At 43.7% G+C, this 23,622-nt stretch overlaps 1 protein-coding gene across 2 annotated transcripts in view; it reads left to right on the top strand.

The window, feature by feature from the left end:
• Positions 1 to 23,622, top strand: part of hdac5 (histone deacetylase 5) — a 204,508-nt gene that overhangs the window by 28,265 nt on the left and 152,621 nt on the right. The window lies entirely within an intron of this gene.

Below are 23,622 nucleotides of genomic sequence, written 5' to 3'. Positions count from 1 at the left end.
CAACTGCAAATTGCCTTTGAAAGTTCCTGGAGAATCTGCTTTTTTCCATACTTTTAGCTGATATGCTATGCACCTGATCTTACTAGCCCTTTCTGTGGAAAAAAATACATCTCCAGTTCTTTTGCAAAGTTATTAGAAATCAGTGGTCTCTGACTACCAAACCACTTGCCAGAGGAAACATAATTTTGAATATGTCTCTCGGATCTCCCCAACCCTGCAATAAGGACAGCGAATCCAGCTTCTTCAGTTTATCTATGTAACAATGGAAGTCCCTCTTCCTTGGTAACATGCTCTCTAAGTCCTTGAGATCTTTCCTAAAGTTTGATGCCAAAGATTATACAAAATACTCTAGCTGAAGCCTAACCAGTGATTTATAAAGGCTTAACGTAATTGCCTTTTCTTTGCACTTACAAAGCCAAGTATCCCATGTATTTTCTGAACTACAAGTTAGCAGTCCTTTCCTTGTAAAGATTTAGATTTCTCTGTTTTTGCATTCCCTCAAAATTCTGCCATTTAGATTATACTGCCTATCCATGTTGTTCCTCACAAAGTGCATTGCACTTTACTGCATTAAACTGGATTTGTATATTCTGCCCACTTCACCAGTCTGTCTGTACCCTCTTTTCTGTTACTCTCCTGCTCACTGTTTACAGGTACAGTGTCTCAAAACTGGCACTCTCGGGGCCAAGGCCGTGCCGGATTTCGCATCTTGCTGGATTTCGGGTTGGGAGGTTCGGGCCATGGGCGGTTCAGATCAAGCTGGGTTGGGTGGGGTCAAGGGTTGCTTGGAGGGCACAAATAGATCGGCACACAAATCAACAGTCAAGCCCCACACTGCTCCAATGCAGCACCTAGCTGAATTGTCCAGGTAAGTTATATTTTTCACTTATAATTGATGCCTATCGCTGTCATATGAAACATGCAGCTAATGAACGCATAGAATAGGACACGGCCAATGAGCAGTCAGGACACTCGGGGGTGGTATCTCACTATAAAAGGGATGAGGCACTCACACCCCACCTCTTTCCACATACCAACATATACAGAGTGAGACAGGGTGTATCCTCAGCATCACACCCCAGCACGTGGCCTAGAGCAAGGCTGGTTCAGTTAGACTGAGTTACTACATTTAGATTAGCAGAGAGTCGAACTCATTGAGAACTATGCTAATAGTTCAATAAAACACATTGAACTCACTTCAAAATTTGGAGCATCTTTTACTCAAAACTGCATCAAGTGGCAGCTTGTTATTCCAAATTACATAACACAACAGTCACATTATTAAAACGACCAGTTTTTCGACAGTTGGTTAAAACTCTCCTATATTGCTAAGTTTTGTATCATCTGCAAACTTCAAAATGATGTCCCCTCCTGTACTCCCTATACCCAAGTCCAGGTTATTTTATGTAAGTAAAGCAGTGGTCCTAGTAACAGTGGGGTCACCCCACTGTGTACATATCTGCAGTAAAAGGACATCCATTCACCACTATTGTCAGTCTCCTATCCCTTAATCTTCAGGATTTAAACTTTAAATGATTCATTTATCCTTCAGCTGGAGACTTAAGTATCCATTTACATGCCTGGAAGAAACATTGTATACACATGCAGAACCATCAGTTAAAATTTAAATGATTAGAGATATGCCTTCAACTATCCAGGCATTGAGGTCTGGATTCCTTCCCTGTATCTTGCTGACTCTTCACCTTCTGCTCCTTCTTTAAGATCCACCTTAAGACCCACTTCAGTCACCCTTTCCAATTTGATCTCCTTTGGCATCAATCTTTGTTTAATTTCTACATTAAAGATATTATGTATGCACCAGTTATTAACGGTAATGTTCTTCTTGGTAAACCTTTAACTTTGAGAATATATGCCATTACTATAGTTTGCACAATTTGAATTGTTTTTAATATGTAAATATAAGGTAGTTCTACAGCTGGGATCCCCAACTACTTGTGTTGGGATGCAAAATATTATTGTAGAAACATATGGTCATTTTTCACTTGTTTCGTTGAATGTACTATGACTTTTAAGTAATCTTTTACTAATCATGCAGTTTGAGCATGTGTATTTTTGTAAATATTACCGCAGATTTCTCGAGTTAAAATCATATTGTGTTTTAGCATAAAATATAAAATGAAGAATACTTCATAGTAACCTGGGGAGCAAATTATTAACGCTTAATATATATATGGCCCAGAGCACAATGGTTATAATGTTGCTGACGTGGAGCAAGGAATGTATGCCACGTTTGTCAAATAATCTGGTTAGAACTAATTGCCTGTGAGCAACTGACAATTGAAAACAAAAACAAGCAGATTTGTACTTGCCTTTACCAATAGCTAGTGTCGCATGCAATCATAGCAAATGCCTTGCAGAGAGATTGAATGAGCATTTGGAGGAATTAGCAAGCATAACATATCTGATACGCAAATACAATTCAAAACTCGCATTAACTTCTAAATGATTTCAATTTAGAAATAATTTTAAAATTTTGCATCTAGTTCTGACCAACTAAGAAGGATTTGAGGGTCCTTAAGAGGGTGCAGAGGAGATTTACCTGAATGGTTCCAGGGGTGAGGGCTTTCAGTTACTAGAACAGGTTGCAGAAGCTGTGATTGTTCTCTTTGGAGCAAAGGAGATTGAAGGGAGATTTGATAGAGGTGTGCAAGATTATGACTAGTTTTGATAAGGTAGTCTGTTCGGAACACAAAGGTAGTTGTAAGGAATTTATATTGTATTGGTAAACATTTGAAATAAGGCATAGTTTTAAGTGGGTATAATGTAGTGTTTCTGTGGATTGAAGGATAAATACTAGAGTAAGATTCATGCTAGACAAAGGTGTTTGGGATTTGTTACGTTCCAAGTGGGTTTCTGTTGTGCTGAGAGAGGGCTATGATGTGAAGAATAAACTAGCTAGCAGAAGTGTCCGGGCATTACTTCACAACTGCAGTCCCTTTGAAAGGAGTTAGATTTTTGTTCTTAGTTTAGCTGAATTTGTTGAAGCAGTTGAAGAAGGACACCAGGTACTGAACACCTCTCAACTCTGCAAGAAGAAAGACAGGACGGGAGCTGTAAAGAGGCAGTCTTCCCAAAGAACCGATTACTGTTCAGACAACTTGGAAACTGGGACATAAAGAATGTCTTAAGGTGACTCTAAGTTAAGGGAATAGAGACCAAAGTATGGTTCAGAAGAATTCAAGGAAGAGTAAACAAAGTGATCTGTTTTAAAGGGACAATTGCAATAACTAGATTTAAAGTGGGAAAGAAGACTTGAGAGTTAAATTTAAAGTTTGATAGCATTTTAATAGCATTTGGGAATCGGGAGTTAAAGCAATATTGAACAATTTGTACAGCAGTCAAGACAAGAAAATCCTAAAGTGGGTGGTGTAAAACCTGGAATTTCTGTTAAAAGGTGGAGTAGGAGTTTTGTTTAAGAGCCATTTAGAAAACCTGGACTAGATTTCAGAAGGCAAACTGCTAATGGAAAGCATTAGTCCACAGATATTCACTAGGGTTCCGAGCAGAGTGGGTGTATTTGACCACAGCTGTGTGCTTAAAGGTACTTTGTCTAATTCAGACCATTGTCAATTAAAATGTACTTTGTAATCTATGTTAATCTTAAAATCTGTGTTTATTTGTTAAATTAAGGGGTGAGTAAAGGACTATTGTATCATCATCCAATTTCTTCATGTTTAATAGATTTTTTTTCTTGTTAAATCTAATTCTCAGCCCAGTGACTGTTCCACCATTACAAAAACTAAAAGTTACGGTGTTTTTGAGCCAGGATCCCATTCTGGAATCTTCCCACCCAGTTATAACATCAACTGGGATCGTAACAAGACAAGAAAATATTTGTTTCCATGAGCAGATGGTACAAGGAACAGGGGACCCAGAGTTAAGGTTTTGGTCAGGAGTAACAAATGGTAATGACTTTGAACTCACTGCCAACAAGGGTGATGGAAGTGGAAACAATCAATAATTTCAAAAGGAATTTGGAGGGCTTATGAAGGACAGAAACTTGCAGAACTATGGGGAGAGAGTGGGGGAGTAGGATTGACTGAATTGCATCGCGGCAATCGACATGGTCGATTGGCTAAATGGCCTCCTCCTTTTCCATAAAAAAAACTCTCTGACTCAATGATGTTACATCTTTGCGTTGTTAGTGCAAATAACTTGCTCTGGTTTAGCATCTTGATGTATTCTCCAAGAATCCTTATTATGGCTCTTTGAATCTATTTGAACCTTTTGTAGCAGTGTTTGCACGACTGTTTATCTTATTTATTTTTTAAAAATGTATAGCCTATCAGTCTGTAGGTGATACTCTGGTTTTATTTCTTGCTACCACAATTGTTAGATTCTTGTATTGTTACTCCACATATTTTCTCCTACAGGTGTGGGCAACACTGTGGCACACTGGGTGGTATGCTGGCACAGTGGTTAGCACTGCTGCCTCACAGCGCCAGGGACCCTGTTTCAATTCTGGCCTTGGGTGACTGTGTGGAATTTGCACTTTCTGCGTGGGTTTCCTCCGGGTGCTCTGGTTTCCTCCCTCAGTCCAAAGATAAAATCATAAATTCACTGCAGTGCAGAAGGAGGCCATTCGGCCTATCGAATCTGCACCCACCCTGAGAAAGAGCATCCTACCTAGGCCCACTGCTTCACCCTATCCCCATAAACCAGTAACTCCACCGTACCTTTTTGGACACTAGTGGGCAATTTAGCATGGCCAATCAACCTAACCTACACATCTTTGGACTTTTGGACTGTGGGCGGAAACCGGAGCACCCAGAGGAAATCCATGCAGACACTGGGAGAACGTACACACTCCACACAGTGACCTAAAACTGGAATTGAACCCGGGTCTCTGGTGCTGTGAAGCAGCAGTGCTAACCACTGTGCCGCCATGCCAGTTAGGTGGATTGGCCATGCTAAAATTACCCCTTAGTGTTCAAAGATATGTTGGTTGGGCAGGATTATATGTCAGGAAAAGCAAGTGTACCAGTACCAACCCCATGGGAATTCCACTACAATTCCTCAAGCCCGGAAAATATGCATCGACCATTATGCTCTTCTTCCTATTATTCAGTCAGTTTTGTATCGATGTTGCGACTGTCCCTTTTAGTCCATGAGCTACAACTTTTCTCACAAGTCTGTTGTGTGGCACTGAATGGAGTGCAAAGCAAGACAGCAATTCAAGGAAAGGTGCCTTTAGAAAGTCCATGCACACCACATTATGAACAATACCCTCATTAACCCTTTCTGTTACCTCTTCACAAAACTCCAGCAAGTTAGTTAAACACGATTTCCCCGTTAGAAATCCAACACACGTTTTTCCATTTGACTACTAATTCTATCCCGAAAAATTGTTTCTCGAAGCTTGCCCGCCACTGAAGTTAAACTGGCTGGTCTGCAATTGCTGGGTTTATTTTTGCAACCTTTTCTGAACAAGAAGGTAATGTTTGCAATTCTCAAGTCCTCTGGCTCCTCACCTGATTCTATGTTTTAATCACTGCTGCCCAAAAAGTTGGGATACTGCAGAGTCAGTACTAAAATTAGACAAAGAATACGAGAATCTTTAATCACATTACTAACATTTTGAAATAAAAAAGTCATTAGTTATATTCACAAATGTAAGCTAATTTATCCACCACACTTGATGGTTCACCACTGTTTCCCAGAGGTCCTTTACATGCTGGTGGTTTACAGGTGCCAGTTAATAAATTTAATTGTAGCCAGATAAATTGTATTGTTGCTGATGACACTTCATCTCTTACCAAAACAAATTATCTTGAACAAATGGGACTATACCTCATCTTATCTGACCTAATCTGTCCTCTCTGAAAACTAGTAAATTTTGATTTGCAACCTATGCTGACCAAATTCTCTAATAATGCATAGACAGTAATTTAATCAATTTCATTCTATTACCGCTTGCATTTCCTAAATTTTTTTAAGGATCTACCTCTTACCTCAATTTAAATTACTTTCTTATTGTATCCTGGCACATGTCTGGGTGTTTATGATGGTTACCTAGAGGAATAAGACACAGAATATTCTATTTTACCCCCAAAATCTGTGAACTTAAGTGCTAGCTAATGACTGCGCCAAGATTTCCATTTAACTTGTGAGCCAATGCTACATTAAGATGAAACCTATCTTTAACTTTTCTTTGTAAGTACTCCAGTTAACTATGATCGTCAGTTTTCCCTACCTGTAGGGCTCTGTAGCCATATGTTGTAACCGATGATGCAACTATGTCTCTTACACTGACAATAGGCTTGAGTTGCATACCCCATATCGCATTGTTCACTTCTGCTGCCAAACAAATTCCTAACCGTCTGCGTTTGCTGCCAATGGTGTGTATGCACAATTGTATGTGCAGCCGCCATGCATACAGGGGGCAATGTCCAGCAGGGTGCATACGTGGTCTTTACTGGCTCCCCGATTGTGAAGATTACATCACCGACAGGATCAGATTCACACTTTTAGCAATCCCTTCCATCCACAGTGCACCCTGAACATCACAGATACAGCTGGAAAGAACGAGTGCCAAAATGGGCCCTCAACCTCCAATTAAAATGACTCGTCACACTGATGTCTTTTTAGAAATGTATTAAAAGGCAAAATATCGACAGAAATGGCTGGGGAGTGAGAGCAAAAGCAGGAAAGACTGAGACAGCGAAATGGCCCTTGGTGCGCACCCGCCACGGGCCTCGGGAAGCGTGGAATTGATTGAAATTTCAGACTAGCCATTTAATTAGTTCAGAGGAATGGGAACTCAGACAGAAAGTTCGCCCATGTCCCAATTAAGGCCCTTAAGTGACCAATATCCTGTCTGGCCTCAATTTTAAGGCTGGTGGGTGCCAACGACGGTGGGGAACAGAAAACGTTCGGGTGAGATTGATGGGGGGCATCTCCATCAGAAGACCCCTTCCCTTCAGACTGTGGGCGCACTCTCCTCACGGACCGGAGAGCTTCGCCTTAGATGAGACATGGAGCTAAAGTTATTTGTGCATTTGTGAACTTATGTGGGTGGATAAATGTCATTCAGAGCAAAGTAACTTGGCTGAAATCTTGGTAGATTGCCTTGAGATTTCCCTCAGTTTTAGTCTTGCAGTTCCATGTTCAGAACCAAACTGATATTTGCATCCACCTCTAATAAATGGCAGCTAACCTGGATTTACTAAAAGTAGATCAAATCTTGATTAAGTCCTTTGAATTAGCAGAGTGGGTTAGTGAAGTTTGTGGAATTTAAGTTGTGCACATTAATTTTAAAAGGCATTTGAAAAAGTAGCACAAAGATATATTTGTTGACAAAATTGAAGCCCATTGGGTTAAAGGGCAGTGGTAGCATGGATAGGAGATTGGCTAAGAGACCGAGAGGAGTGATGAATTGGTGTTTTTTGGACTGGAGCATAGTCTACAGTTGTGTATCCAGTGTTGGGTATGAGGACCATTGCTCTTTCTGATGTGATAAACTGATGGTATAATTTCAAAGTTTACAGATGACACACAACATGGAAAGATAACAATAAGGAGGATAGTAACAGATTTCAGGAGGACATATGGGAGACGTGGCAGATGAAATATGCTGCAGAAAAGTGTGAAGAGATATATTTTGGCTGGAAGATTGAGGAGAGGCAAAATAACTAAATTAATAACATTTTGAAGAATGTGTCAGGATAGGGATTGGGGTTTCACAAACTTAATTTTTTGAAGATGGCAGGTTGAGTTGATAAAGCTATTAAAGAGTAAGAAATCATTATTTTTATGAACATGCATCAAGTCTGAAAGCAAGAAAGCTGGTTAGGCTTCAAGTGAAGTATTGTGTCCAGTTCAGGAAACCATTCTTTCGGAACAATGTCAAGGTCTTGAAGAAGGTGCTGAGGAGATTTGCCAAAATAATGCCAGTGATTAGAGACTTCAGTTATGGAGACGAGAAAAGCTTACAGCAAAAAGGGTTTAGGGAAGAATAGAGGCATTCAAAATTATGAGGGGTTTAATTGATTAAAGGAAAAGGAAAAGAAACTGTTTCCATTGGCAGGAGGATCAGTAACCAGAGGAAACAGACTTAAGTTAATTAGCAAAACTACCAGAGCGGAAATGAGTTTTTTATACACGTGAGATATTGTGATCTGGAATTCACTTCCTGAAAGGGTGATAGAAGCAGAATCAATAGTAACTTTGAGAAGGGAATTGTATATACTTGAGAAGAAAAGATTTGCAGGTTATGGTTAAGAGCAGGCGAGAGGGACTAATTGGATGATTCAGTCATAATACCCTGTTGTTGTAGCCATCCAATTTTTTTGTAATTTTGTTGGAGACTACCTTTTTACTAGTCCTTCAAAAAAACGGTCTAATTGGTGAATAAAATGAAGCTGGTACTTTTCAACATTGCTTATTCTTGCGTAATTGTTACCATTAAAATAATTTGTATTTTGTCAAATAGTGCACATAAATGATGCCAGGTGTTGTGGTGATTGCACATTTTTCTTTTCTTAGCCACGTTGTCTAAATTGCCTTCACTGACATTTAATTCTTCATCTGTTTCACATCTTGTTATTTGTGATTAAATTATTTTCCCCTCAGTTTTTTACTTCTCCTTTCCTGATGACTGATATGGTTGTATAGCTGTTCCTTCATTTATATAGTCATTCATTATGCGAGCCTAAACAGTAAGGCTGCTGGAGAACATTGCAGGCCAAGTTATCACTTGGCATCTATGGGTGAATTTTTGAACAAGAATCATTCAGAACATGATTAATGAGAAGGGCAGCACGGTGGCGCAGTGGTTAGCACTGCTGCCTCACGGCCCCGAGGCCCCAGGTTCGATCCTGGTTCTGGGTCACTGTCCGTGTGGAGTTTGCATATTCTTCCCGTGTTTGCGTGGGTTTTGCTCCCACAACCCAAAGATGTGCAGGCTAGGTGGATTGGCCATGCTAAATTCCCCGTTAATTGGAAAAATGAATTGGATACTCTAAATTTAAGAACAAAAAATTAATGATTGATTCATTCCTCTCCAATCCAGGGTACCTGTAGCTCCCCAACTCCTAATCCTTTGGAAATTTTTAATTCCTAGAGTATAAACTTGTCATGTCCATGTAATCATAGTGCGTATTTCAAAGAGAGAATCTCACCATTGAACCTTTTTAAAATCAAAATACTGCATAAGCTTTTGATTTGTTCTGCATTTCCTTTAATTTTCTGTTGAGTACTTCAGTTTATGTATAGTGGCTGCTCATGGCATATTTGGGAATTACTGACCAATTTAGAGCCTTAACACAGTTAACTGATTAAAATGCATAAATGGCTTGGGTTAATGAGGAGCTTTGCGCACAAGCAGTGGGAGAGACTACATCCGGTGTGAGAAACAGCAAGAGTGAGTGTCAATCGGGGGCAGCACGGCTGCACAAGTAGTTAGCACAGTTGCCTCACAGTGCTAAGGTCACAGGTTCGATCTCGGCTCTGGGTCACTGTCTGTGTGGAGTTTGAACATTCTCCCCGTGTTTGCGTGGTTTTCGCCCCACAACCCACAAGATGTGCGGGATAGGTGGATTGGCCACACTAAATTGCCCCTTAATTGGAAAAATGAATTGGATACTCTTAAAAATTAGAAAAGAGTATGTCTATCGGGAATTTGAAACAGGGTGGGAATTTGATGCAGAGAGGGAAGGCTTTTTCTCCTGGCTTTGTAAATCTTCAGTGAGTGGTCTTGCCCTGCGGAAGCAGTTGAGGCTACACGGGAGAGAGCTAATTGGTAAGTAGTGGGGAAGGTAGGATAAGTCTTTGCTATTTTTATCACGTAGTTTGAAAATACTTTTTGGGTTTCATAATCTGTAAGGACTATAATTGGTCACAATGAGGACCAGGAAAGAAGGGCCTAGTGAGCTGGATATAATCTGATATCAAGCATCTTCCAAAGGTTTAATTTAAAAGTGTATGTCATGGCAAGAGAACTCAAAGCTGCGGATTGCTTCTCTTGCTCCATGTGGGAAGTCTGGAATATTTCCAGTGTTCGGGGCCAGCATGTGTGGAAGTGTCTCCAGCTACAGGTCCTGGAAGCCCAGATTTCGGAGCTGGAGCGTCGGCTGGGGACACTGTGGAGCTTCCGCGAGGCGGAGAGTGTTGTGGTATCACGTATACAGAGGTGGTCACAGTGCAGGCTTAGACTCAGGCAGGAAGGGAATGGGTGACCACCAGGCAGGGAAAGAGAGTTCGGCAGGCAGTGTAGGAGTCTACTGTGGGCATTCCCCAGAAAAAACAGATATACCGCTTTGGATACTGTTGAGGGGAATGACCTCTCTGGAAACCATTAACAACTAAATTTATTGCACCATCGTTGGTTCTGTTGCAGTGGGAAGGAGTAAAAAGTTTGGAAATGCAGTTATAGGGGATTTATTTGTAATGGGAATAGGTAGGTGTTTCTGTAGCTGGAAACGAGATTCCAGGATGGTGTGCTGCCTCCCTGGTGCTAGGGCAAGGATGTCTCAGAGCAGTTACAGGCCATTCTGGAGGGGAGGGTGTCATGATATAAATTGGTACAAACAACATAGGTTAAAAAAAAAAGGAACAAGGTCATAAAAGTGGAACCTGAGGAATTGGGAAGAAGTTGCGAAGTCGGACCTCCAGGTACCGATCTCAGGATTACTACCAGTGCCACGCACTGGACAGAGTAGAAATAGCAGGATATATCAGATGAATACGTGGCTGAAGAGATGGTGTAAGGGTAGGTTTCAGATTTATGGGGCATTAGGACTGGTCCTGGGAGAGGTAGGACCAATACAAACTGGATGGGTTACACCTGGGGATAATGCCTATGGTGAATATTTGCCGGAGTGGTTGTGGGAGGGGGGGGGGGGGGGGGGGGGTGGAAACCTATACAAGGATTCAGAGGAGGAGGAAACAATGACAAAAACAAAAGTCAAAGTGATGGGCAGAGAAACCAAGGGCCAGATTCAAACAGGGCCACAATGAAAAATATTGGGAGTGGGACAAGTAATGTTAAAAAGTTAAGCTTAAAGCACTGACAAGGCGACTGGGGAGTTGCCTGCCAAAAGTTATCGCGGAAGATCAGACTGGGTTCGTTACGGGCAGACAACTAACAGCGAACATCAAACGCCTAGCTCAATGTAATAATGACCCTCTCTGGGGTAGAATGATGTTATCTCTTGGAGCTGATTGAACGGTTTAGGTTTTGGTTCAGCACATGAAGTTCCTCTTATTCATATCGCTCCCAATCTTCATCCTCAAATCCGGGGGGGGGGGGGGGGGGGGGGGGGGAGGAGGTAAGCTAAGGGATCCGGAGGCAGACTGGGTCCAAATGGAAGAGGCCTCCTGCATGGAAACATCTCTCTGAGCGTTCGCCACTGCCCCCCCCCCACCCCACACACACACACACACCAGAAGCCTAGTGGTAGTAGCCACCCTAAGGGTGTGGAACCAGTTTAGGTGGCATTTCGAACTGGGCGAGCTGTCCACGGGAGCTCCTACCTGCAACAATAACAAATTTGCACCAACAAGGATAGGTGCCACATTTGGGACGTGGGGAGAAGACGGAGGGAATCTGACTGTATAGTATATGTACATGGACGACAAACAGATGACCCTGGGGGAACTTACAGAGAAGCTCCACCTCCCGAAAGGAACAAGCTCACAAGCTCAGATGTCTGCAGCGGCATAACTTTCTCTGCAAGGAACTTCACACACATTCCTGGACACAATGAAAGGGCTGGACTTGTTAGGAGACCGCAAATACGGCGACATATATAGACGACTTGTAGAAAAGTTCAGGACTCCACATGACGAAACCAGATGGAAGTGGGGGAGGAACAGGACATGGAGATAGGGGGAGGACTCTGGATCGACGCGCTGCACAGAGTCAACTCCGCCTCCTGCACAAGGCACTACCTGATGTGGTTCAAGGTGGTGGAGAGTGCACACCTTATCAAGAAGCGTGTGAGAGGGTTAATCCCGGAGATGGAGGACAAGTGTCATGGAGATCCAGCCAGCCATACCCACATGTTCTCGTCCTGCCCCAGACTCGAAGAATTTTGGACGGCCTTCTTCAAGCTATGTCCAAGGTGGTGGAGGTGGAGCCATCCCTGTCTGTGGCGGTCTTGGGTGTTGCAGAGCACCCAGAGCTCTGGACAGGGAAAGGGGCAGACGTCCTGGCCTTTGCCTCACTGATCACCTGGCAGTGACTTGGGCTGAAGTCAGCAACGCCACCCCGAGCCTCTAAGCCTACTCGTGATAATAAGCAATTTTCATTTCATTATAGCTGTCAGATCTGGCCGAATTCCTGAAACTACAAAAGATCAAATTCGAATTAAGAGAGCCCGAAGAGAGATTCCATGCACATGGAACAAATTCACAAGCCTCTTCACAGACCTGTTTGCAACTAGGGATGAGCGGGAGGGGGGGGGGGGGGGGGGGGGAATGGGGAGAAGGGCTACTCACTGGAGGGATCATAGGCTTCCCCCACACGGGGTGTAACCACGGTAACAAATGGACCCACCCTCCATCGAAAACTCGAGCTCAAGGGGGGAGCGGGACAGAGATTATCGACGAGGGAAGGACCCCAACTACACCTGTGTGTGTGTGTATATCAGGTTAAAGCTGGGGGAAGCCCTACCGTCAACCAGCAGGAGCCCCAGTTGAAACCCGCCAAACTACTGTAAATACTGAACACTGATGTTTTTCTGTATCTATAACTCCAAACACTAAGAAAAATATCTTTACAGAAAAAGACAGCCTTAAAGGCTTTGTGTCTTAACGCACGGAATATTCACAATAAAGTGGATGAAGTAATAACACAAATAGATGTAAATAGGTATAATATAATTGGGATTACAGAGATATGGCTGCATGGTGACCATGGTGGGAACTGAACGTCCAGGGTATTCGGTACTTATGAAGGACGACAAAAAGGAAAAGGTGGTGAAGTTGCATTGCTAGTTAAAGAGGAAATTAACGCAGTAGTGAGGAAGGATGCTAGCTCCGGCAATGTGGATTCTCTATGTGCCAAGCTGAAAAACACCCAAGAGGCAAAAAAAACATTAGTGACCGTTGTATATAGATCCCCAAACTGTGGTGGTGATGTTAGGAATAGCATTAAACATGAAATTAGAGGTACATGAGATAAAGGAACATCTGTAATTATAGGTGATTTTAATCTGCATATAGATTGGGCAAATCAAATTAGCCAAATTAACTTAAAGGAGTGTATGCCGGGTGGTTTTCTGGATCAATACGTTGGAGGAACCAAATAGAAAACAGGCCATACTAGACTGGGTACTGTGCAATGAGAATGGAATTGGCAATCTAGATGTGCGAGGCCCCTTGGCGATGAGCGACGGTGAGTGAGGTAGTTGATTCTGAGACTAGGGTACCGAATCTTAATAAAGGAAACAACGATAATATGAGGTGTGAATTAGCTATGATCGATTGGGAAACCTTACTTAAAGGGATGACTGTGGTCGGCAATGGCAAACATTCAATGAGCAGATAGGGGAACTACAACAATTATTTTTCCCTCTCTGGCACAAAAGTAAAACAGGAATGATGGCCAAGCCATGGCTTACAAGGGAAATTAGAGATTGTAGTCGATCCAAGGAAGCAGCATGCAAATTGGCTAAGAAAACATCAGGTCTGGGGATTGGCTGCAGTTTAGAATTCATCAAAGGAGGTCCAAGGGATTGATTAAGAAAGGAAAAATACAGTACAAAAGTAAGCTTGTAGGGAACATAAAAACTAACTGTAAATGATTCTATCGGTACGTGAAGAGAAAAAGACTGGTGAAGACAAATGTAGGTCCCTTACAGTCAAAAATGGAGTAATGTATAATGGGGACAAAGAAATGGCTGAGCAGCTAAAAACATACTATGGTTCTTTCTTCACAAATGAGGACACAAATCATATACCAGAAATGTTGGAATGCAGGGTGAAGAGAGAGGGAGGAACTGAAGGAGATCAATATTAGTAAAGAAATGGTGTTGGGGAAATTGATCGGATTGAAGGCTTATAAATTCCCAGGACTTGACCAAATACACCCAAGAGTACTTCAGGAAGTGACTCTGGAACAATTCCTGCAGATTGGAGAGTAGCTAATAAAACTCCACTATTTAAAAAGGGCAGTAGAGAGAAAACAAGAAATTATAGACCAGTAAGCCTGACATCGGTATTGGGAAAATTCTAGAATTCATTATCAAAGATTTTATAACAGAAATCAGTGAGAAAACAGTGGCAGGATTGGACAGCATGGATTTATGAAGGGGAAATGCTTGACAAATCTACTGGAATTCTTCAAGGATGTAACTAGTAAAGTTGATGAGGGGGAGCTGGTGGATGTGAATTATTTGGACTTTCAGAAGGCTTTTGACAAATTCACGCATAAGAGATTAGTGTGCAAGATTAAAGCGAATGGAATTAGGGATACTATATTGCAGTGTTCTTCAAAGTCGTGGGCGCGACCTGTGGGTGGATTGCGGGAGGGTCACGGAGCCGTTGTCCGTAGCGCTCCCGATCGCGCAAATCCCCGCGCAGCAGCCGGCTTTTCATAACGCCGGCTGCAAGCGGCCCCTAACATGTTTTTTTTAAAAATTGGCTGCATTGCACATGCGCGCACGATGACTGCATGCGCAGTCCGCGAACTTGTTTAAAAAATTCGGCAATGATCGGTGCGCATGTGCAAATGGGGCACACATACGCAGTGCGACCGCTATTTTTTTTAACGGTTGTAGCTTTTTGTTTTACAAGTTCTGTAGTGGTTTTAATTCAATTATGCATTTAATTTTTATTTTTTCATTTATTTTATTAATTTTATTTTTTTACAAGTTCGGGGGGGGTTTTATTCATTTTTTTGATTTATTTTATTCATTTTTTTTTACAAGTTCGGGGGGAGGGGGTTATTTGATCAAACTTTACAGGAAAAAAATTAAGAACTTTGGACAGATGGAGACACCATACTTTCCAACACCGGAAGGCTTCACCTTCATCCAACAGGTTCCATTGGAGGAGTGTGTACGGGGGCCAAAGGGACCCAAAACCATTTCCTCCATTTTTGTCAGCAGCAAACAAAGTAAGAGAAAATGGTGGGTCACGCAGGTCGGCTGGCATGGGTTGCGAAGGGTGGCCGGTGTGGGTCGCGGGGGTCAGCCGGGTTGGGTCCCGAAGGTTGGCCGGTTGGTAAAAATGGGTCCCCGGAAAAAAAGTTTGAAGAACACTACTATATTGAGATGGATAGAAAACTAGTTGGCAGACAGGCAACAAAGAGTAGGAATTAATGGGTCTTTTTCAAATTGGCAGGCAGTGAGTAGTGGGGTACCGCAGGGATCGGTACTGGGACCCCAGCTATTCACAACATATACGAATGATTTAGATCAGGGATTTTCAAAGACTGGTTTGCTACCTGCGGGTGGGTGTCACAAGGGTCGAGGTGTTCCCATCAGCCGCTACTGCAGCGTTTCCCAATTACAGCATTCTAAGCCTGCAGGGAGAAAACTGCCTACAATGTCAATTCAGTCCTCATCTGACACTGGGTGTGCACTGTGTTTAAATGGCATATTACTTGCATGCTATAAAATAGCCTGAGAGTTGCAGACCTGTCTGCTATTCAACGTACAGTTAAGGCGAGTCTGCAGCACTCTCCGAGACATTTTTAATGTGATCTCTTGCTATCTGGAGACTGGTGGGCTGCGGACCTGCAGGTGTTTCGCAAGGTGGACAGCTATTGGACAGAACTGTTGTGGAGGAAAAGGAGAGAGCAAGTTAAGAGCTTAAAATCTTTAAAATGTTATTTTGGAGTAAATAAAAAGGAGTTGGAAATCGGAAAGTAATGACAGATGAATAATATGCTGATTCCCATAATATCTGCAAAACAAAAGGACTGGCTAACATTGAGGTGCAGTTTTTTGTCCTTCGTGTGTCTGTGGAGAAACTAAAAGTTGGAAATGGCAGCGTCTGTTACTTTTACACATTGTCCACCCATCAAAAGGCCCAGGTTGGTAATTCAATCGAGATTTTAAAGTGTAGTGTTAGTTACTTTTTCTTGCTTTCTCACAAGTACAGCTTTGAGCATATCTTTAGAAGCTGATGTACAAATGCAAGTTGCTGATGTATTTTGGAACAGGGGAACACCTGCAAACATTTTTTTAAAATTCTAGTGTACCCATTTTTTCCAATTAACGGGCAATTTAGCGTGGCCAATTCACCTAGCCTGCACGTCTTTGGGTTGTGGGGGCAAAACCCATGCAAACACGAGGAGAATGTGCAAACTCCACACGGACAGTGACCAACTCCTGCAAACATTGACTGTCTCTCCCTCTCTCTCTTTCTTCTCGTCATCGGAGCGACAGTGGCAGGGGTTGCGACTGGAGAGAATGTATGGGATTTCTGGTACAGAATAACCAAACTAACTGGCTAGGTGAGAATTAACACATGCAGAAATGAAGTGAGCTTGTAAAGATTCACGACGAGATCTCCACTGAATCTGCCCCAAGATAGTTTGAGCCATCTTAATTTGCAGTCTGCGGCTGAGACGGGGCAGGGTGGTGGAGGGGCGGGGGGCTGATTATGGGCAGGTATTGAAACCAAATCAGGAAGGAGTTTGAGAATGACTGTTCAGAAATACAAGGTTTTGGTGGTCTGGCCTGAAGCAATTCAGCTGTTGGCAGGATATCAGTCTCCATGAAGTGACTCCAATGGCATGTTTTATGGTTCGGGAAACATGAGCACAGCACAATGCCACAGTGGAATATCTGAGAAAACTTTGTTCATTGTCTATTCTGTCTGATTAATGACATCCAGAACAGTTAGTTCATCAGTTGTCTGTGGGGCAGTTTTAGTGTTGTCAGCATTCATCAATTTTGATGAACTTACTTTTAATAGTGTACTTTGAAGTTGAATAAACTTGCATCATGTAATTGAATTGCATTTAAGCCAACTACAAATCAAGATTTTTAATGTCACTATCTTGAGATTTATAGCTGTTTTATTTACAAGAACCACATATGACTCTCTCCCAGTGATGTCTGTTTGTTCTCCTCTCCAGGTCTTCTTCATTTGCTTCTTTGTTTCCTCAATGCAGTGTCCAACAATGAATGCAGTTTTACAATTGTTGGCGGCCCTCTAGTATCTCTCAAGAGTAACTATTCTTCATGTGTCTCCCTGGACAGTAAATTGTCATAGAAAGGAGCACATAAGAACTAGGAGCAGGAGTAGGCCATCTGGCCCCTCGAGCCTGCTCTGCCATTCAGTGAGATCATGGCTGATCTTTTGTGGACTCAGCTCCACTTTCCGGCCCGAACACCATAACCCTTAATCCCTTTATTCTTCAAAAAACTATCTATCTTTACCTTAAAAATATTTAATGAAGGAGCCTCAACTGCTTCACTGGGCAAGGAATTCCATAGATTCACAACCCTTTGGGTGAAGAAGTTCCTCCTAAACTCAGTCCTAAATCTACTTCCCCTTATTTTGAGGCTATGTCCCCTAGTTCTGCTTTCACTCGCCAGTGGAAACAACCTGCCCGTATCTATCATATCTGTTCCCTTCGTAATTTTAAATGTTTCTATAAGATCCCCCTCATCCTTCTAAATTCCAACGAGTACAGTCCCAGTCTACTCAACCTCTCCTCATAATCCAACCCCTTCAGCTCTGGGATTAACCTCGTGAATCTCCTCTGCACACCCTCCAGTGCCAGTACGTCCTTTCTCAAGTAAGGAGACCAAAGCTGAACACAATACTCCAGGTGTGGCCTCACTAACACCTTATACAATTGCAACATAACCTCCCTAGTCTTAAACTCCATCCCTCTAGCAATGAAGGACAAAATTCCATTTGCCTTCTTAATCACCTGTTGCACCTGTAAACCAACTTTCTGTGACTCATGCACTAGCACACCCAGGTCTCTGCACAGCGGCATGCTTTAATATTTTATCGTTTAAATAATAATCCCGTTTGCTATTATTCCTACCAAAATGGATAACCTCACATTTGTCAACATTGTATTCCATCTGCCAGAACCTAGCCCATTCACTTAACCTATCCAAATCCCCCTGCAGACTTCCAGTATCCTCTGCACTTTTCGCTTTACCACTCATCTTAGTGTCATCTGCAAACTTGGACACATTGCCCTTGGTCCCCAACTCCAAATCATCTATGTAAATTGTGAACAATTGTGGGCCCGACACGGATCCCTGAGGGACACCACTAGCTACTGATTGCCAACCAGAGAAACAGCCATTAATCCCCACTCTTTGCTTTCTGTTAATTAACCAATCCTCTATCCATGCTACTACTTTGCCCTTAATGCCATGCATCTTTATCTATGCAGCAACCTTTTGTGTGGCACCTTGTCAAAGGCTTTCTGGAAATCCAGATATACGACATCCATTGGCTCCCTGTTATCTACTGCACTGGTAATGTCCTCAAAAAATTCCACTAAATTAGTTAGGCACGACCTGCCCTTTATGAACCCATGTTGCGTCTGCCCAATGGGACAAATTCTATCCAGATGCCTCGCTATTTCTTCCTTCATGATAGATTCCAGCATCTTCCCTACTACCGAAGTTAAGCTCACTGGCCTATAATTTCCTGCTCTCTGCCTACCTCCTTTTTTAAACAGTGGTGTCACGTTTGCTAATTTCCAATCCACCGGGACCACCCCAGAGTCTAGTGAATTTTGGTAAATCATCATTAGTGCATCTGCAATTTCTCTAGCCATCTCTTTTAGCACTCTGGGATGCATTCCATCAGGGCCAGGAGACTTGTGTACCTTTAGCCCCATTAGCTTGCCCATCACTACTTCCTTAGTGATAACAATCCTCTCAAGGTCCTCACCTGTCATAGCCTCATTTCTATCAGTCGCTGGTATGTTATTTGTGTCTTCCACTGTGAAGACCGACCCAAAAAACCTGTTCAGTTCCTCATCTCCCATTATTAAAACTCCTTTCTCATCCTCTAAAGCAGTGCTTCTCAAAGTGTGGTACGCGTACCGGTGCCGGTACGCGAGCCATCGTCTGCCGGTACGTGGAGCGTTTCCAGAAAAGAAAGAGACAGTAATCCTGGATTGGCTTGTTTCGCTCACCGGTCCCTGGCACATTGAAAAAAAAACTGCCGGTCCGCCACATCAGATAGTTTGAGACGCACTGCTCTAAAGGACAAATATTTACCTTAGCCACTCTTTTTTGTTTTATATATTTGTAAAAACGTTTACTGTCTGTTTTTATATTCTGAGCAAGTTTACTCTCATACTCTATCTTACTCTTCTTTATAGCTTTTTTAGTAGCTTTCTGTTGCCCCCTAAAGATTTCCCAGTCCTCTAGTCTCCCACTAATCTTTGCCACTTTATATGCTTTTTCCTTCAATTTGATACTCTCCCTTATTTCCTTAGATATCCACGGTCGATTTTCCCTCTTTCTCCCATCCTTCCTTTTTGTTGGTATAAACCTTTGCTGAGCACTGTGAAAAATCGCTTGGAAGGTTCTCCACTGTTCCACCGTAAATTCTTTGCTCTCAGTCTACCTTAGCTAGTTCTTCTCTCATCCCATTGTAATCTCCTTTGTTTAAACACAAAACACTAGTATTTGATTTTACTTTCTCACCCTCCATCTGTATTTTAAATTCCACCATATTGTGATCGCTCCTTCCAAGAGGATGCCTAACTATGAGATCATGAATCAATCCTGTCTCATTACACAGGACAAGATCTAGGACCGCTTGTTCCCTCGTAGGTTCCATTACATACTGTTCTAGGAAACTATCGCGGATACATTCTATAAACTCCTCCTCAAGGTTGCCTTGACCGACCTGGTTAAACCAATCAACATGTAGATTAAAATCCCCCATGATATCTGCTGTACCATTTCTACATGCATCAGTTATTTCTTTGTTTATTGCCTGCCCCACCATATCGTTACTATTTGGTGGCCGATAGACTACTCCTATCAGTGACTTTTTCACCTTACTATTCCTGTTTTCCACCCAAACGGATTCAACCTTATCCTCCATAGCACCGATGTCATCCCTTACTATTGCCCGGATGTCATCCTTAAATAACAGAGCAACACCACCTCCCTTACCATCCACTCTGTCCTTCCGAATAGTTTGATACCCTTGGATATTTAACTCCCAGTCGTGACCATCCTTTAACCATGTTTCAGTAATGGCCACTAAATCATAGTCATTCATGATGATTTGCGCCATCAACTCATTTACTTTATTCCTAATACTACGAGCATTCAGGTAAAGTACACTTATTTGTTTTTTTTAACTCCGTTTTGAATCTTAACATCTCCAGTTTTATTCCTTTTAGTATTACTGGGCCTATTCACTGAGCTCCCCTCAGTCACTGTACCTTGTACTGTCGCCCTTTTTGATTATTGACTAAGTCTTCTCTGATTTGCACTTTCCCCCTTACTTCCTTTTGCTTCTGTCCCTGTTTTGCTACCTTCCAGCTTCCTGCATCGGTTCCCATCCCCCTGCCACATTAGTTTAAACCCTCCCCAACAGCTCTAGAAAACACCGGTTCCAGTCCTGCCCAGGTGCAGACCGTACGGTTTGTACTGGTCCCACCTCCCCCAGAACCGGTCCCAATGCCCCAGGAATTTGAATCCCTCCCTCTTGCACCATCTCTCGAGCCACGCATTCATCCTATCTATCCTGACATTCCTACTCTGACTAGCTCGTGGCACTGGTAGCAATCCTGAGATTACTACCTCTGAGGTCCTACTTTTTAGTTTAACTCCTAACTCCCTGAATTCAGCTTGTAGGTCCTCATCCTGTTTTTTACCTATATCGTTGGTGCCTATGTGGACCACGACAGCTGGCTGTTCACCCCCCCCCCCCCCCCCCTCTTCCCCCAACAGAATGTCCTGCAGCCGCTCCGAGACATCCTTGACCCTTGCACCAGGGAGGCAACATACCATCCTGGAGTCTCGATTGCGTCCACAGAACCGCCTGTCTATTCCCCTTACGATCGAGTCCCCTATCACTATAGCCCTGTCATTTTTCTTCCTGCCCTGCTGCGCAGCAGAGCCAGCCACGGTGTCATGAACCTTGCTGCTGCCTTTCCCTGGTGAGCCATCTCCCCCAACAGTATCCAAAGCGGTATATCTGTTTTGCAGGGAGATGACCGCAGGGGACACCTGCACTGCCTTCCTACTCTTGCTCTGTCTTTTGGTCACCCATTTGCTATCTCCCTCAGTAACTTTCACCTGCGGTGTGACCAACTCGCTAAACATTCTATCCACGACCTCCTCAACATCGCGGATGCTGCAAGGTGAGTCCATCCGCAGCTCCAGAGCCGTCAAGCGGTCTAACAGGAGCTGCAACTGAACACACTTCTTGCACGTGAAAGAGCCAGGGACAGTGGACGTGTCCCTGAGCTCCCACATCGCACACGAGGAGCAAGACACGGGTCTGGGATCTCCTGCCATGTCTTAAACCTTAGGTAAACTTATACAACTACAATTTCAAAATAAAAATAAATAAATTAGACAATGAAAATAAAAACTACTTACCAGTCACTTACCAGGGTTAAAAAGCACCTTCTCTCACTCTGCACCGAATTACCTCACTGCACCAAATTACCAAGTTGCAATTCCCACTCTGGATGTGCATCACTCCGGCTGTATCTCCTTGACAAGCACAGGCATCACAGGCACATCTGACCCTGTCCTCACTCAATGCTGATATAAATTCAGTGCCTACTGGATAGTGATTAAGAACAGGAATATTAGAATATTTTCTTTCCCTCCACTCCCTGGGGAAATAAAGCTTTAGTGTCCCAAAAACTGCCTTGATTCAGGATAGACTGAGTAAGTGAATGTGGCGTGGATCCTGAAAGTTGGCTGGCGTGGGTCCTGAAGCTCGGCCAACTGGCAACGGTGGGACCCGGGGGGAAACGTTTTTAAAAACACTAATTGAGATGAGGGAGCAAAATGTAATATCTCCAAACTTTCAGATGACAAAGTTGGGCGGGAAGATAAGCTGTCAGGAAGATGTGGAGATCCTTCAGTGTGATTTGGACAAGTTGAGTGAGTAGGTAAATGAATGGCAGATGCAATATATTTTGGACAAATGCAAGGTTACCCACTTTGGGAACAAAAACGGAGAGGCAGGCTATTATCTGAACGTCCATAAATTAGGAATACACCAGTCGCTGAAGGTAAGCATGTAGGTACAACAGGTGGTAAAGAAGGCCAATGGTAGGCTGGCCTTCGTTGCGAGGGGATTCGAGTACAGGAGCAGGGATGTCTTGTTACAATTATACAGGGCCTTGGTGAGGCCACACCTGGAATATTGTGTGTAGATTTAGTCTTCTTATCTGAGAAAGGATGTTCTTGCTATCCAGTGAGCGCAGCAAAGGTTTTCCAGACTAATTCCTGGGATGGCAGGATGGATGTATGAGAAGAGATTGAGTCGGTTAGGATTGTATTCGCTGGAGTTCAGAAAAATGAGGGGAAATCTCATAGAAATCTATAAAATTCTAACAGCACTAGACATGGTAGATGCAAGAAGCATGGGCGCGATTCTCCGCACTCACGACGGGGCGGAGAATAGCGGGCGGCGCAAATTTTTACGGCGACGCTGGTCCGACGCCCTCCCGCTAGTCTCTTTCTCTCCCCCCCCCCCCCCCCCCCCCCCCCCCCACGCCCGCCCCCCGACACGAATCGCTGCTTGCCGTTTTTTACGGCGAGCAGCGATTCTCCCCTGGCCGATGGGCCGTTTTCCAAGGCCTTTACGGCCGTTTTCACGATTTTTAATACACCTGCTATACCAGTTCGTGAAAACGGCCGCAAAGTGCCGTACTGCACAACCATGCCACCGATTGGCACGGCTGCACCACGGCCGTGCCAAGGGTGGCATGGGCCCGCGATCGGTACCCACCGATCGCAGGCAGCGGGTCCGATTCCCGCGCACTCTTTCTCCCTCCGCCGCCCCGCAGGATAAGTCCGCGGGGCGGCTGAGGGGCATTACGGACCGCGCATGCGCGGGTCTGACGCATATGCGCGGATGACATCATCCGCGCATGCGCGGGTTGGAGTCGTCCAATCCGCACATGCGCGGCTGACGTCATCATATGCGTCAGCCGTCGCTAACTTTGGCGCGTGGGCTTAGCGAAATTTGTTAAGCCCGCGATGCCGGAGTTCACGGGGCCACGATGCTAGCCCCGACCGGGGAGCAGAATCGGGTCCCGGGAGGGGGCGTGGAGGCTGCCGTGAAACATGGCCGGTTTCGTGGCAGCCTTCACGACTCTCCGCCTTTGCGGAGAATCGCGCCCCATGTTTGCGATGGCGGAGGTGTCCAGAACCAGGGGTCACAGTGTGAGGATATGGGGTAGACCCTTTAGGACAGAGATTAGGAGAAATCTCTTCACCCAGAGAGTGGTGAGCCTGTGGAATTTGCTCCCACAGAAAGTAGTTGAGGCCAAAACATTGTACGTTTTCAAGAAGCAGTTAGATATAGCACTTGGGGCGACAGGGATCAAAGGATGTGGGAGGAAGGTGGGATTAGCTATTGAATTGAATGATCAGCCATAATCATAATAACGGAGCAGGCTCAAAGGGCTGAATGGCCTCCTCCTGCCTTATTTTCTATGTTTCTTTCAGTAGAATTAGT

Source organism: Scyliorhinus canicula, chromosome 19 (genome assembly GCF_902713615.1).
Source record: "Scyliorhinus canicula chromosome 19, sScyCan1.1, whole genome shotgun sequence".
NCBI classification, from domain to species: Eukaryota; Metazoa; Chordata; class Chondrichthyes; order Carcharhiniformes; family Scyliorhinidae; genus Scyliorhinus; species Scyliorhinus canicula.
Note: the sequence above shows the minus strand (reverse complement) of the source record. Positions and strands in the feature narration are given on the sequence as shown.